This window comes from Engraulis encrasicolus, chromosome 10 (genome assembly GCF_034702125.1).
Source record: "Engraulis encrasicolus isolate BLACKSEA-1 chromosome 10, IST_EnEncr_1.0, whole genome shotgun sequence".
Taxonomy (NCBI): Eukaryota; Metazoa; Chordata; class Actinopteri; order Clupeiformes; family Engraulidae; genus Engraulis; species Engraulis encrasicolus.
The window spans coordinates 55,902,161-55,907,160 of NC_085866.1; the positions used below are offsets into that span (position 1 = coordinate 55,902,161).

General features: G+C 44.7%; 1 protein-coding gene across 5 annotated transcripts in view; it reads left to right on the forward strand.

Moving 5' to 3' along the window:
- LOC134457390 (protein phosphatase 1 regulatory subunit 12B) overlaps positions 1 to 5,000 on the forward strand; it is a 27,503-nt gene that overhangs the window by 1,514 nt on the left and 20,989 nt on the right. The gene's annotated exons all lie outside the window — the stretch shown is intronic.

The following is a 5,000-nucleotide window of genomic DNA, read 5'->3' on the forward strand; positions in this document are numbered from 1 at the left end:
GCATGAACAAGGCGCTGAACCTCACATTGTGCCAGGGACTGTAACCAATACCCTGCAACTGTTAGTTGATTTGGATAAAAATGCCATACAGATGTGAGCTTAATACGGCAGGTACCTGGTTACAAAATGTGTTCCTTTTTCACTCTCTGCACTTTGGAACCGGTTCCAGGAACCGTTCCAGGTGTTGATTTCATGGCTATGTCCAATAATCACTATACTATACTATACTAAGGCAAAGTGCAGTAACTATGCAAACATTGAAACTGCAAAAAATTCCTTCAAAGCCTTGGTATTAGGTTAGATGTCGTTTTGATATCTGACAAAGATAAAGTGGGCGTAATGAACACAATTATGACAAAATATGCTGTTGTGGCACTATACCATACTATACTATACTATACTATCCTATCCTATCCTGTCCTATCCTATCCTATCCTATAATATAATATAATATAATATACTATACTATACTATACTATACTATACTGTACTGTACTGTACTGTACTGTACTATACTATACTGTGTGTACATCCAGTATACAGTATGGTTGTACTGAGCAGTGATTCGCTCCATACACTCACTAAGCTTGTGTAGATGTTGTAAGATCACTTGTGTGATCTCTGTTTTTGTTTGCACAGACACAGAGGACACTAATGGTGATTTTTCATTTAGCCGCGCTGTAGGTTGAAACACAACTGACCCCACTATTGTTGCTGTCCCTTTTCAAGTCCCTGCAAATGGCCGGCACAGGAAATTGATGTTGATCATTCTCTCTGTGCGCTTGCCAAGCCCTGATCTGTCATCTGCTTTTTATAACGCTCCGTTTCTTTCCCTGTGTAGTGAATTCTTTGACTTTGTGCACCCATGGGTGCTCTTTGTCTGCAATGTATGTTTGCTCTTTTACGTTTGTTTATTGTTTGGAAAAAAAAACAGCAGTGATTGCAGGCCTCTTCTTCTCTCTATAACAAGTGCTCTGTCCAAGTCATTGTCTCTGAGTCTGTGTTGTCCTTCTGCCTCTAACAGCTGCCTGTCAGCCCCTTTGTCCCTTAGACTCTGCATTTGGGCCTTATCAAACCAAAACACCTTGCAAATTGGTTGTAATTTTTTTGCCATGACTGCTGAGATTTGGTCCCTTCTGTTGAGCATGGCTGTCCAGACTCCCCAAGTCTGTGTGTGTGCGTGTGCGTGTGCGTGTGCGCGTGTGTGCGTGTGCGTGTGCGTGTGCGTGTGCGCGTGTGTGCGTGTGTGCCGCGCGTGCACGTGTGCGCGCGTGCACGTGTGCGTGTGTGCGCGTGTGCGCGTGCGTGTGTGCCTGCTGTCCAAACAAAAGCTGGCAGAAGTGTGATTGATTCAGAGTCCTGCATAGAGAGAGAGAAAGAGAGAGAGAGAGAGAGAGAGACTACCTGCTGACATGTACCAAAGACTTCCAAACAAACATCTGCTCTCTGCATTTGTTCTCTTGTACGTTACTGACATATTTTGTTTATTCATTCATTTGTTTTTTGTTTTGTTTTGTTTTATGTTTTCTCACTCGGGTATGGAGAGAATTAAGCGACAGAATAAGGCGAAAGAGCACTTCAAAGGCCGAGCAGAAATAATCCAGTGTGCTTATGCCAATAGAGCGTCTGCTGCGTCTGTGCAGGCAGGTGTTAAAGGTCTGCAGATGTGTTGTTTGCTCCCTCTTAAAGGGAAAATACCGCCTGGAGCAATGTATGTGTGCACCGTGGCAGCCAAAACAATTAATGCATATAGCCCTCGACTATTAGCCAAATGACTAAAACTAGGTTTTTGGGTGCCATCCCATTCTGATTGTGTGCTCTACACCTTCAGCGAGTACATATCCATACTAACAGACGGGCATAAAGTTTCCATGACGCCAGAGCACTTATCCTTTTCCTTGGGAAAATAAAAAAAAACATTAAGGGAGAGAGACAGGGGAAGGGGTAGGTTGTAGGGAGAAAGGAGAAAAGGAGGGGAGGGAGGGGGAGCAAAGAATGAATGTGTTTATTTTTAGGCGCTGAGCTTTTTGTTTATTACAGAGCCTTGGTGTGCCTGCACAGCCTGAGAGAGAGAGAGAGAGAGAGAGAGAGAGAGAGAGAGAGAGAGAGAGAGAGAGAGAGAGAGAGAGAGAGAGAGAGAGAGTACACAGCTGTGAGTGAGACTGAGGCCCTCATGTTGTACACTGTAAACACACCAACAAATCGGGATCTGTCTCAGATCTTCCTTTAGTTAGTCACACACATACTATGTGTACACATGCGTACACGCACACACACACACACACACACACACACACACACACACACACACACACACACACACACACACACACACACACACACACACACACACACACACACACACACACACACACACACACACACACACACACACACACACACACACACACACACACTTACAAGCTGACTGACCATCTGGACTGGATCCAAAGTAGCGGAACGCTGCATCTTCTGTGCAGTGATGGATCTATTTTAGTTTATTTATAGACAACACTATGCATTCCTCTGCGAGCAGGGACTTCAGGTGTGGAGTCAATCTGAAACAGACACTTTAAGAATCTAACACATACGAGAATCCTCAGAGGGCGAGAGGGAGTCGGAGGGGGTTCTTTCTCAGAACGGGGATTTTGCGGTCCGAGATTGAAATGAATGTTAAGTGCTCTTTGATGTGAGAAACAGAGCGTGGGCGTGAAATTAGCCAGTTAGCCAGGCCAGATCGAGCAGGGGAGCAGAGTCCAGCAGCAGAGAAGTCTGTGTGTGTGTGTGTGTGTGTGTGTGTGTGTGTGTGTGTGTGTGTGTGTGTGTGTGTGTGTGTGTGTGTGTGTGTGTGTGTGTGTGTGTGTGTGTGTGTGTGTGTGTGTGTGTGTGTGTGTGTGTGTGTGTGTGTGTGTGTGTGTGTGTGTGTGTGTGTGTGTGTGTGTGTGTGTGTGTGTGACAGACAGAGAGAGAGATAGATAGGTAGAGAGAGAGAGGGTGCTTTTATAGTTATGCATTGGCTACAGCATAGTGTGGAGTAGTAAGACAGTCCAGTGGGAGGTTGGTGTGTGTGTGTGTGCGTGCGTGCGTCCATGTGCATATGTGTGCATGCGTACGTGTGCATGTGTGTAGGGGGTGGGGGCTGGGTCGCTTGCTCATAGTTTCCACTGGGCAAGCTGACAAAGGTGACCAGCCAGCCTCTTCGTCAGGGCAGCAGGAAATGAGGACGTAGCACTCAGATACAAATCCAGATACAGCGCCAGTGAATCAAAATGGCAAGATATACAGGCTAGTTCTACTGAGCTCCACATAGAGTAGAGTAGAGTAGAGTACAGTAGAGTAGAGTAGAGCAGAATAGAGTAGAGCATCGCAGAATAGAGTAGAGTAGAGTAGAGAACAGATTACAGAGTCAGGAAATGAAAATGGCATGATATAGTGCGCTAAACCTACTGTGCACACTCTACTGTGTCAGCTTGAATAAAGTACAAAAAAGTAAAAAGCACTTTTATTTGTTGGTTTTTATTTCAGCATTGTATATTGTATATCCGTGAAAGGCAGTCTGGTTATCTCATAGCCCACTGTGCTGTAGGCCTACTGCACAACAACAGGTAGTAGATAGACGCCACATGGGCCAGACCAGATATATCACTCTGCTTTCTGCAGAAGAGTGAAGTCTTTTGAATTAAATGTTCAATGGAATGTTCAGTGAAACATTAAAAACATCTTCAATCTGCAAAAAGTAGAATAGAATGGAATAGTGGGTATAAGGACATGGGCTTTAGATCTCAGGGTTGCAGGTTTGAATCCTGCCCTTCCATGGTAGATGCAACATGGTCACAGTGCCAAACTAGCAGGAGATTGCGATTACAATATTTACACATGCAAATACCACGCGCAAACTCTTATCAATGTCAAATATTGGCATCAAGAATCACGACTATTAAACATACAAGATTAGATTATTTATCACAGACAGAGTTCACTTGTACAAACTGCTGTGAAACATAGATTGGTTCATTCATTCCAGTCAGCAACAGCAAACAATAGGTCTGCTGCCGCACCTCCAACTTAATGCAACATGGCCGTATTTTCTAATTCCAGACCTGAATTTGCAGGGATATCTACTCAGTCAAGATACTTACTTGTCAAGCAAGGGCAGACTGTTAAGAACCGTGGCCACATGTTTGGCTATTTAACAATGTCATATATATATATGCCGCATATACAGTATAAATAATTTGTATAACATAACAAATATATCTTGTACAACTACCACTAACAGTACAGGTCTGCTGTTGCACCTCCACTGTTCGCAACATGGGACAAATTCCAGACCTGAGTATTACAGGATATTTACTTAGCGCATGCAAACCCTTGTCAAGCAAGGGTATAAAGCACCACAGCATGTGAGCAAGTTGGGCCTACAGGGGAGATGATTTAGACACACCATAAAACAAGAGGCTGTGTTTATCCTCCACAGCACAGGCGTTTCAGTCACATCACTGTTCACTGTTCATGGGCTATTTTCATCAATTTGATGCAGTATTGTTTTTAACCCCTGGACTGGAATGTGAACACACAGGAAGGGCCGTTTAGAGTTTTTTTTTCGGGCCCAAGACAAAGTAATTTGAAAGCCCCGCACCCCCTACTCAATGCATGCAATGTAATGTGGACCCAATTCTGATCCCATCCCCATCTCCCCGGGCCTGGGACAACTGACCTTTTTGTCCTCCTCTGTCAGCTTCCCTGCACACAGGCATCTGTTCAGCCTTACAAGGCTTACGGTATAGCCTGAAGCGGCTCATTCTGGTTTTCCTCTCGATCTGTATTTTTGTTGGGTTTTTTAGTGACCGTGCACACAACTGTACCAGCAGGTGCCTTTGGTGCTAAGCCCTGTGTTTAATGGCTTCTCACGGATGCCCTCAAACTAACCAGCCAGACCAGCCGGGGCTGGGCCATGCACCAGTGATCCAGCTTTACTGTACATAGCACTGTACAGCCAC